The sequence below is a fragment of the Cherax quadricarinatus genome, chromosome 52, assembly GCF_038502225.1.
Source record: "Cherax quadricarinatus isolate ZL_2023a chromosome 52, ASM3850222v1, whole genome shotgun sequence".
Taxonomy (NCBI): domain Eukaryota; kingdom Metazoa; phylum Arthropoda; class Malacostraca; order Decapoda; family Parastacidae; genus Cherax; species Cherax quadricarinatus.
This window is the reverse complement of record NC_091343.1, coordinates 3,917,297-3,930,120: the sequence shown is the minus strand read 5'-3', so window position 1 is coordinate 3,930,120 and position 12,824 is coordinate 3,917,297.

Below are 12,824 nucleotides of genomic sequence, written 5' to 3'. Positions count from 1 at the left end.
GTATGGTATAAAGACATATCTAGACAGTTTAGTGACGTAGTCCATTTGTCTGAAATTTGTATATGGGTGTATTGTAACAGTATAGAGCTTGTTATTGTGTTCTAAGCTGTATTCTTTTTCTGTTTATTTGTATGTTGGGATATGTTCAGCTGTATTGTTAGGGATAAGTATGTAGATTATCTAGTCAGATTATGATGTTAGGTTTTGGTTTTTTGATTAATGTGAAGGATGGGATTTAACTGATATAACTTCTTTGTATATTTTATGTTCAAGTGTATTGAACCTTTGTCAGATGTCATTTATATGTACAATTTATATATATGCAAGGTTTTGTATATATGTCAATTCATGACCCTGTGACATGTAATTTTGTTTTTAGTTATGTTCTTGATGTAAGTTTTTGTTGTAATATCTTGCGAGCATGTAGGTACAATCCGTTTGTCAGTTAATTTGATTACGTTCCATACTGTTTCTTTATTTTTATGTTAAACTGTATTGGTTTTAAATAAAATATAAAAAAAAAATGAAACAATAAACATTTGTTATTGTTATAATCTAATAATTGTGTTATTAAATGGATCGAGACATGAAACTTGTGAAAAATAAATTACCTGTATGAATCTCACTATTGCGTTCATACAAGTAATTTGACTATAAGGCAACCAAGATACATTACTTACATTTTGTTGCACCTCTGAGGTGTGTGGGAATTTTGGAAATTCTAGGTCTTTTGAGAGTCTCCCCTCCGACACCCACAGTCCTCTGTACCACACAACCCTGGACCTAAAATATTAACTATTAAATTTAGGAACCAGTAGTTCTGGTAAATTTTTATTGAAGAAGTGGACTGTATACTTCAATGACCGACTTCTAGTAGGAGGGGAGGGGAGGGGAGGGGAGGGGAGGGGAGGGGAGGGGGGTATAATATCATTAACAATATTTAAAAAAATTAATTATCACATACCATGTATTTTAAATTGACTTACCAAATTTTGTGCAGAGGTCGCCTGATACAGCTAGACACCCACAACCTCTGCCTAGATATAAAAAACCTAACTGGCCAGAAGTTCATTATTATTATTATAATCAAAGGGGAAGCGCTAAACCCGGAGGATTATACAGCGCCTGGGGGGGGATGTGGAAGGTATTCAGGCTTAATTCGGGGAACTGGCCCGGTGGCCTGGTGGCTAGAGCTCCCGCTTCACACACGGAGGGCCCGGGTTCGATTCCCGGCGGGTGGACACATTTCGACACGTTTCCTTACACCTGTTGTCCTGTTCACCTAGCAGCAAATAGGTACCTGGGTGTTAGTCGACTGGTGTGGGTCGCATCCTGGGGGACAAGATTGAGGACCCCAATGGAAATAAGTTAGACAGTCCTCGATGACGCACTGACTTTCTTGGGTGGCTAACCCTCCGGGGTTAAAAATCCGAACGAAATCTTATCTTATCCAATTCCCTAAATCAAGAGCCCCTCACCAACATCAAGGAACCTTCCTTGAGGGGCCAGAAGTTCAACATAAAAAGGACAATTTACTTAGCTGTTGGTGCTGTTGGCTCCTTGTATTCTCCTTTCACACTCCAATTTTTGAAATCCTACCAAATTAATGTAGTTACACCTTCAGCAGGACGATATTCCCGATTTGCCTTGCTCATATTTGGGAAGTCTGAGCCCAATTAGATCTCCAGAATGCCAAAGATTCGCGCCAAATTAACGTGCGGCCACACTCATAATATGGCGACCTCCTTAATTTTCCAGTTATCCACTTCATTATAGTGGTTTCTTCACTATTTTCTTTCCAGTTCGCAGTGTAGTGCATTGTTGCATTATTTGCTGGTCGTTTGAGGCTGTTCCAATTCAATTTGGTCTTGATGACGATTGATTATATTAGTCGGCATTCAGACCGGTCTTTCACCGTTAAATTCGACTCGGTGTCCGCCTCCCTCCACCTCGCGCAGGCGCAGATTTTCCAAGAGTCAAATCAGCATAATTTTATTGCACATTTATTATTTTATACAAAATTATACATGCTGACTTCTGGAAAATGTACGAAATTTTCCACAAAGCTGAATTGTCGTTAAAAGGGAAATTTGTAAAAGGTTCAGTAATAGACAAATTAGGGCTATATTTAGATGATGTAATTAGGTGTAAAGATAGGTTACAAATGAATTGTGTGAATATGTAATGTATTCTTTCTTTATGACATAGCCCATTCTCTGATCATTTTAATTATAAATGTGTTTAAAAATTGTATGTCAAAATGGAGTACATAAATAATTTCAATTAATTTAATTCATTTATCAACGCTCATCCCCTGGCAGCAGTCTGGAAATTTTTTACATAATTTCCTAAATGTAGTACAAATGAATGATATAATAATTGCATATTAAACTGTGATGCTCTTTGGATCCTTTGAGAAATTTTAAGTGGAGGGGTGGAACAGCCAGTAGGGAATGTGTGAACACTGGTTGTTGTAAGAACTTCTGCAAATAATTCGGCATTTTCTGAGGCCTAATGGGGTGTATCAGCTTCAATTTGTAATTTAGAAATTGCTGACATGTTCCTACTGAAGAATTGGGACAGGAAATTTGTAGGACCACAAGAATTGCAGATGGAGGACGAAAATAGAGGACTTCAATGAATCCTTCCCAACAACACACCTTAGTTAAGTGCCGACCCATAATGTACAGTAGTTTTTGCATTGGCCATCATAAAATCTAGCTGCCAGGGGTTAGGTTAAGGTGTGTCCCATCAACATTAAATGTCTTCCAGTAATAAAATGGTAAGTGTTAATACAGGTTGTTACCAGCAAGTAAACCAAAATACCTTACAGTCCACTAAACTTCCATGAACCAGAGTAACTGGTTTCATTATTATAATTATTAATTTAATGCCAGGTCTAGCTTTTTGTGAGAGTGAAGTGGAAGTGGGAATTCAAAGGAGTTTCAGCTCAGTGACCTACTGTGACATTAGTCCCACTTACCACACCCAAAATACTTGCAGGTAATAATTCAGGTAATGTCCTGTAAATCTCCTGCAGGTGATTTGATACTACTACTACTACTACTACTACAACTAATAATAATAATAATAATAATAATAATAATAATAATAATAATAATAATAATAATAATAATAATAATAACAATAATAATAATAATAATAATAATAATAATTTTTCACAACCCCTGTCATATACCATCACACAGCATGGGTTTCCCCTGTCAAATACCATCACACAGCATGGGTTTCCCCTGTCAAATACCATCACACAGCATGGGTTTCCCCTGTCAAATACCATCACACAGCATGGGTTTCCCCTGTCAAATACCATCACACAGCATGGGTTTCCCCTGTCAAATACCATCACACAGCATGGGTTTCCCCTGTCAAATACCATCACACAGCATGGGTTTCCCCTGTCAAATACCATCACACAGCATGGGTTTCCCCTGTCAAATACCATCACACATCATGGGTTTCCCCTGTCAAATACCATCACACAGCATGGGTTTCCCCTGTCATATACCATCACACATCATGGGTTTCCCCTGTCAAATACCATCACACAGCATGGGTTTCCCCTGTCAAATACCATCACACAGCATGGGTTTCCCCTGTCATATACCATCACACAGCATGGGTTTCCCCTGTCAAATACCATCACACAGCATGGGTTTCCCCTGTCATATACCATCACACAGCATGGGTTTCCCCTGTCAAATACCATCACACAGCATGGGTTTCCCCTGTCAAATACCATCACACAGCATGGGTTTCCCCTGTCATATACCATCACACAGCATGGGTTTCCCCTGTCAAATACCATCACACAGCATGGGTTTCCCCTGTCAAATACCATCACACAGCATGGGTTTCGCCTGTCAAATACCATCACACAGCATGGGTTTCCCCTGTCAAATACCATCACACAGCATGGGTTTCCCCTGTCAAATACCATCACACAGCATGGGTTTCCCCTGTCAAATACCATCACACAGCATGGGTTTCCCCTGTCAAATACCATCACACAGCATGGGTTTCCCCTGTCAAATACCATCACACAGCATGGGTTTCCCCTGTCAAATACCATCACACATCATGGGTTTCCCCTGTCAAATACCATCACACAGCATGGGTTTCCCCTGTCATATACCATCACACATCATGGGTTTCCCCTGTCAAATACCATCACACAGCATGGGTTTCCCCTGTCAAATACCATCACACAGCATGGGTTTCCCCTGTCATATACCATCACACAGCATGGGTTTCCCCTGTCAAATACCATCACACAGCATGGGTTTCCCCTGTCATATACCATCACACAGCATGGGTTTCCCCTGTCAAATACCATCACACAGCATGGGTTTCCCCTGTCAAATACCATCACACAGCATGGGTTTCCCCTGTCATATACCATCACACAGCATGGGTTTCCCCTGTCAAATACCATCACACAGCATGGGTTTCCCCTGTCAAATACTATCACACAGCATGGGTTTCCCCTGTCAAATACCATCACACAGCATGGGTTTCCCCTGTCAAATACCATCACACAGCATGGGTTTCCCCTGTCAAATACCATCACACAGCATGGGTTTCCCCTGTCAAATACCATCACACAGCATGGGTTTCCCCTGTCAAATACCATCACACAGCATGGGTTTCCCCTGTCAAATACCATCACACAGCATGGGTTTCCCCTGTCAAATACCATCACACAGCATGGGTTTCCCCTGTCAAATACCATCACACAGCATGGGTTTCCCCTGTCAAATACCATCACACATCATGGGTTTCCCCTGTCAAATACCATCACACAGCATGGGTTTCCCCTGTCATATACCATCACACATCATGGGTTTCCCCTGTCAAATACCATCACACAGCATGGGTTTCCCCTGTCAAATACCATCACACAGCATGGGTTTCCCCTGTCATATACCATCACACAGCATGGGTTTCCCCTGTCAAATACCATCACACAGCATGGGTTTCCCCTGTCATATACCATCACACAGCATGGGTTTCCCCTGTCAAATACCATCACACAGCATGGGTTTCCCCTGTCAAATACCATCACACAGCATGGGTTTCCCCTGTCATATACCATCACACAGCATGGGTTTCCCCTGTCAAATACCATCACACAGCATGGGTTTCCCTTGTCAAATACCATCACACAGCATGGGTTTCCCCTGTCAAATACCATCACACAGCATGGGTTTCCTCTGTCAAATACCATCACACAGCATGGGTTTCCCCTGTCAAATACCATCACACAGCATGGGTTTCCCCTGTCAAATACCATCACACAGCATGGGTTTCCCCTGTCAAATACAATCACACATCATGGGTTTCCCCTGTCAAATACCATCACACAGCATGGGTTTCCCCTGTCATATACCATCACACATCATGGGTTTCCCCTGTCAAATACCATCACACAGCATGGGTTTCCCCTGTCAAATACCATCACACAGCATGGGTTTCCCCTGTCATATACCATCACACAGCATGGGTTTCCCCTGTCAAATACCATCACACAGCATGGGTTTTCCCTGTCATATACCATCACACAGCATGGGTTTCCCCTGTCAAATACCATCACACAGCATGGGTTTCCCCTGTCAAATACCATCACACAGCATGGGTTTCCCCTGTCATATACCATCACACAGCATGGGTTTCCCCTGTCAAATACCATCACACAGCATGGGTTTCCCCTGTCATATACCATCACACAGCATGGGTTTCCCCTGTCATATACCATCACACAGCATGTGTTTCCCCTGTCAAATACCATCACACAGCATGGGTTTCCCCTGTCAAATACCATCACACAGCATGGGTTTCCCCTGTCAAATACCATCACACAGCATGGGTTTCCCCTGTCATATACCATCACACAGCATGGGTTTCCCCTGTCAAATACCATCACACAGCATGGGTTTCCCCTGTCAAATACCATCACACAGCATGGGTTTCCCCTGTCATATACCATCACACAGCATGGGTTTCCCCTGTCAAATACCATCACACAGCATGGGTTTCCCCTGTCATATACCATCACACAGCATGGGTTTCCCCTGTCATATACCATCACACAGCATGGGTTTCCCCTGTCAAATACCATCACACAGCATGGGTTTCCCCTGTCAAATACCATCACACAGCATGGGTTTCCCCTGTCAAATACCATCACACAGCATGGGTTTCCCCTGTCAAATACCATCACACAGCATGGGTTTCCCCTGTCAAATACCATCACACAGCATGGGTTTCCCCTGTCAAATACCATCACACAGCATGGGTTTCCCCTGTCAAATACCATCACACAGCATGGGTTTCTCCTGTCAAATACCATCACACAGCATGGATTTCCCCTGTCAAATACCATCACACAGCATGGGTTTTCCCTGTCATATGCAATCACACAGCATGGGTTTCCCCTGTCATATACCATCACACAGCATGGGTTTTCCCTGTCATATACCATCACACAGCATGGGTTTTTCTGTCATGTACCATCACACAGCATGGGTTTTCCCTGTCAAATACCATCACACAGCATGGGTTTTCCCTGCCATATACCATCGCACAGCATGGGTTTTTCTGTCATGTACCATCACACAGGATGGGTATCGAGTAAGAAGTCCTGAAATCCATCAGCCTGAGCTGGAGACTTCAGTAATATGGAAGAGGAAGATGGTGGTGGTAAGATAATTGAAGCGGAGGAGGGAGGGAGGGAGGTGTGAAAGAAGCAGAAGTGGACAAGGTGAACTCACCTATTTGTAGGTGCAGGGGTCGAGTCACAGCTCTTGGCCCCACCTTTTCGCTGGTCCCTATTAGGTCCACTCCCTGCTCCATGAGTTTTGCCATATCTCTTCTTAAAGCTAATAATAGCAAATAATAGAGCCAACGAGACTAGAGAATACACTGGACCTCAACTTCACTAACAATGATGATCTGATACGATATATTACCATATCAAAAAAATATATCCAGATCACAACATAACAGAAGTTCAGACAAATATATGAGGGGCCTCAGACCAACAAAATGTGACCAGTCATGAGGGAGCCTTCACTAAATTCAACTTCAGTAACAAAAACATAAGGTGTGACTAAGTCAACTAGGTCCTAAATGTTGTATGTCAAACTACCATATAGGCTGTCTCCCAAACAGTGAACCGGATGCTAAGGGTTTTACGATCAGTACCTTGGTTCATTGGCCAATAACAGGCAAGCCTGCCGAAGCTGAAGTTATGTGGTTCACTTACAGTAAGCAGTGGCAGACTTGCCTAGCTGCTGGTTGATTACAGTGCATTCTCTCTGGCTTCTGCTTTGCCATCTGTCACCATGGTGTACTCTTACTACTACATCTGTATATAGTGTACATACTTGTATATCATCAGTGGTGCCCCGTGGCCTGGTAGCTAAACTTCTCGCTTTAGCCACAAATCACTCAGTTGTAATATATCATGGATTTATCCTAATAATGGCAATCAAGTCTCTGCCCCTGATTTCCGCTTGCCTGATTTCACAGGACTTAGAAATTACCTGGGTGGGCTGAACTGGAATGATCTGACTATGGGTCAGGTAGGTGGTGATAATTGCCAATACAGCATTTTTCAGAGCATAGTTCTAGCTACTCACACAACTTATGTTCCAAATAGGGAAATTAGATCAAACAAAAATGATCCTAAATGGATAAACAATAGATTAAAACATCTTATTGGTCAAAAGAGAGGCATATATAGGCAAATCAAAAAAGAGGGGACAATTAAGAAATCAATACATTCAGTTAAAGAGAGAAATAAAAAAGGGAATAAGAAAAGCAAAGAGAGATTATGAGGTTAAAGTGCAAGGGAATCAAAGACTAACCCAAAAAGATTCTTAAAGGTATACAGAAGTAAGAATAGGGACAAGATAGGCCCACTCCAAAGTTACTTGGCTCAGCTCACCGACAGTGATAACGAAATGTGTAGAATTTTAAACATTTCCCTCAGATACTAGCGATATTCAAGAAATAATAAATTATGTAGAACAGGACGATAATAAACTATGCACGATAAGGGTCACAAGTGACATGGTCCTTAGGCAATTAGATAAATTAACACCTAACAAATCCCGAGGCCCTGATAAACTGTACAAAAGGGTTCTGAAGGAATGTAAAGATGAGCTTAGCAAACCTCTGGCTAATCTTTTCAACATATCACTACAGACTGGCATGGTGCCAGATAAGTGGAAAATGGCAAATGTGATACCTATTTTCAAAGCAGGTGACAGGTCCTTAGCTTCGAACTATAGACCAATAAGCCTTGCCTCCATAGTGGGAAAATTTATGGAATCAATAATTGCCGAGCCAATTCATAGCCATCTCAAAAAGCATAAATTGATCAATAAATCTCAGCATGGTTTTACAAAAGGACGTTCTGCCCTACTAACTTTTTTCACTAAGGTATTTGAGGAGGTAGATCATGGTAATGAGTATGATACTGTGTATATGGACTTCAATAAGGCTTTTGATAGAGTCCTACATCAGAGACTGTTGAGGAAAATTAAGGCAAAAGGAATAAGAAGAGAATTTTTTTCCTTGATAGAGGTCTGGTTGACAGATAGGCAGCAGAGAGTTTGCATATATATGGAGTAATCAGAGTGGGGAAGCATCACCAGCGGTGTTCCACAAGGGTCAATGTTGGGCCCCTTGTTGTACAGTGCATAAGTGTTCACAATAAATCGAACAAAATCCTTGGCTTCACATATCAAGAAGCATAAATAATAGAAGTCCACAGGTTGTTTTTTAACTCTATATATCCTTGGTTAGGCCTCATTTAGATTATGCTGCACAGTTCTGGTCACCGTATTACAGAATGGATATAAATGTACTGGAAAGCGTACAAAGGAGGATGACAAAGTTGATCCCAAGTATCAGAAATTTTCCCTATGAGGATAGACTGAGGGCCCTGAATCTGCACTCTCTAGAAAGGCATAGAATTAGGGGGATATGACTGAGGTATATAAATGGAAAGCAGGAATAAATGAAGGGGCTGCAAATAGTGTGCAAAAATACTTAGCCAAGACAGGACTCGCAGTAATAGTTTTAAGTTGAAAAAATTCAGATTCAGGAAGGATATAGGAAAGCACTGGTTTGGTAACAGAGTTGTGGATGAGTGGAACAAACTCCCGAGTACCATCATAGAAGCTAAAATGTTGTGTACTTTTGAAAATAGGTTAGATAAATGCATGAGTGAGTGTGAGTTGGACCTGACTAGCTTGTGCTACTAGGTGTGATGCTGTGCTCCTTAAGTGAATGTGACCTGACTTGACTAGGTTGGGTCATTGGCTTAAGCCAGTAGGAGACTTAGACCTGCCTTGCATGAGCCAGTAGGCCTGCTGCAGTGTTCCTTCTTTCTTATGTTCTTACGGTCACACGACAAGAGTCTGGGTTTGATTCCCGGTGAGGGTGGAAACATTGGGCATGTTTCTTGACTCTGATTGTTCGTGTTCCCAGTCAGCAAAATGAGTACCTGGGTGTTAGTCGACTGGTGTGGGTCACATCCTGGGACAAAATTGACCTAATTTCCCGAAAATGCTCTGCATAACAATCGCCTTTCTACATAGTAGTGTGTTACTGATGTCAGCTAGGACTGTAATACCTTGTATGTGTACTTGTAAAAATAAAGATATTATATTCTACTTATATTATTATTATATTATTTTGAGGCAAATGTACTTTATAGTTTACTGTTGAGTTTTGTTTTCTCAATTTCCTATTACGACCAGGTCTCACAGGCCATTCTACTTTTTCAGGCGAAAAATAGGAGGTTGAAAATTTGCCTAGATGGATTTGGGAGTGAGTTTGAGATGGTTGGAGCTGGTAAGGAGGAAAAGGTTACCAGCAGTGAGTTGGAGAGTGGCAGCCACTTTAAGTGGCATGTGGTTCACAGTTCAGTAAGAAGCATCAAGATAAGGAAGGTTAATAGAGAAGATTTCAAAGTAGGAAATCAATTCTCTGTTCTCCAGGGCGAGTGTACTTCAGTAGATAGTGAGGTTAAAGGTACCACTAACTCCCCTGCTAATCAAGGTAAGAAGATTCTGGCTGTGGGTGACTCACAGGTAACATCTATGGACTGTGCTTTCTGTAAAAGAGATAGGAAGGTGAAACAGAGAATGTTTCTCATCAGCTGGTGCTGATGACATAGTCAACAGGTTGGATAATATTATGCCAGGTAATGGGAACAAGCTCATTATCTGTCTTAGTGCTGGTGGAAACGATATCGAGAAGGGCAGGAGACAGGAGCTGCTGGATAAGTACAAATCAACCATAGATGTAATTAGACCTATGGGAGGGGTAGCATCTTGTCTAGATGCAGATTAATATTGACAAATGCAAAGTTCTTAACATTGGACAGGAAAATAGCCATGTCACATATAAACTAAATAGAGTAAATCTTAATATTTGATTGCAAAATGGATTTAGGAGTTCTGGTTAGCAGTAATCTAAAACCAAGACCAGAATCCTTGGTTTCAAATCAAGAAGCATAAATAATAGTAGTCTTCAGGTTGTTCTTCAACTCTTTGTATCTTTGGTTAGACCTTATTTAGATTATGCTGCACAGTCTGGTTACTGTATTACAGAATGGATATCAATGCACTGGAAAACGTACAAAGGAGGATAACAAAGTTGATCCCATGTATCAGAAATATTCCCTGTGAGGGTAGATTAAGGGCCCTGAATCTGCACTCTCTAGAAAGGAGTAAAATTAGGGGGGATATGACTGAGGTGTATAAATGGAAAATAGGAATAAATAAAGGGAATGAGTGGAACAAACTACCAAGTACATTAGTGGATGTCGGTAGGTATGAGTCGGACTTGACTGGCTTGTGTTAATAGATCTGATGCCGTGCTCCTTCCTTAAGTGGATGTGACCTGGACCTGACTAGGTTGGATAAGTGGCTTAGGCCAGTAGGGGACTTAGACCTGCCAGGCATGGGCCAGTAGGCCTGCTGCATCATTCCTTCTTTCTTATGTTCTTATGATCTTTTGATTTCCCTCCTTCCTTCCTCAGTCTGATTACCTGATCCTTGACTCTTGTTATCCTCCTGATGTAGCTGTACAACAGCTTTGGTTCAGATTTGGCTTTCGATGCTATGTCATTCTTGTATTGGTCCTGGGCCTTCTTGCTTATCCATGCATATTCATTTCTGACTCTTTGTGTAATCTCCTTATTTTCTTGGGTCTTTTGTCTTCTATACATTTTCGGTTCTCTAGCACACTTAACTTTAGCCTCTCTACACCTTTGAGTGTAGAGAGGCCCTTGTGAACGAACCTCTCTTTTGCCTCTTTGTATTTTGTGGTCGCTTATTCCACTGTTTCATTTACAATTTTTCTTACCAGTTCTCTTTCCCACTGTACCTTATGCAGAAAATTCCTCATGCCTGTATCCCCTTCCTCTGTAGTTTGGCGTCTCCCATCTTACTCGTGCTGCTTCACTCTCCACTGTTAACTCCACAATGTATCCGAAGCTCAGAACCACTTGACAACCGGCTCTGAGGGGCCTTTCCTATGTGATGTCCTCAATATCAGAACTACTCAAGGTGAACACGAGGTTTAGTCTTCCAGGTTCATCCTCTCCTCTCTCTCTGGTTGTGTCCTTGACATTTTGATGCATGAGGTTTTCCAGCACCACCTCCATCGTCTTAGCTCACCACATTTCTGGTCCCCCATGTGGTTCCAGATTTTTTCCCAGTCATCTTGTGATTGAAATCACCCACGACAAGTAACTTTGCCCTACCCACATGGGTTCTTCTCACCACCTCAGCTAGTGTGTCCACCATTACTCTGTTGCTCTCATCATATTCTTGCCTTGGCCCTCTGCTATTCTGTGGCGGGTTGTACATTACTTCAATCACCACCTGGGGACCCCCAGTCCGAGGTGTTCCTACTGTGTAGTCCCTTCCTTCAGTTTTGTCCATTCCATCCCTTTCCTCAAATCTCCACTGGTTTTTGATAAGCAGTGCAACTCCTTCTCCACTTCCAGGATCTGAGATCTGGATGGAAAGATCACATCTGTTATCATCCCGGTGAGCTTCATTTCCGTGAGTGCTATGATGTCTGGGGAAGCCTCCATGATTCTTTCATGCCACTCCTCACATTTATTTGTTATTCCATCTGCATTGGTGTACCATACCTTCAGCTTCTTTTCTAATACTGTGATCTTAAGAGCTTTTAGGGGTTGGGAGAGTGGGAGATCTAGCAGGATACCATTTTTAGGCTGCTGTGAAGGTGGAGTTTGTATTGGGGTGGGGACTGTGGGTATGGAGTGTGGGTTGCTTTAGGTTAATTTGCTTGGTTGCAGTGGGGTTGAGGGTCTTCCATGGGTGGTTCTGAGGGAGGTTGTATTTGCTCTTCCTCCTGAGTCTGTGTTACCTTACTCCATCCATTGTAACCTCTCAGTTTCTGTCTTTCTTCTTTTGCAGTCAAGTTGTACCCACTGTCAATTTGATGAGCCCCTTAGTCATGCTTCCTTCTCCAAGATCCTGTTTTGCACCAGTTCTGACTTCGAAATCAATTTGACTAGACTGTTTCTTTTCACTGAGACCCCCCTCCTCATCCCTATTCCTGAAAATTTGTCAGCTGGGTCATGTCTTCCTTTCCTATCTCTTTCATAATATTTTCAATCCCTCTTTCCTCCTCCCTGACGTCTTTCTTTGAAAGTTGCCTCTTTGGCCTCTCAAAGCCCATGAAAAAAGATCGATCTCTCCCTTTCACCTTCCCATTGTGTACTTCCCTAATTGTGGTTGCAGGGGTCGAGT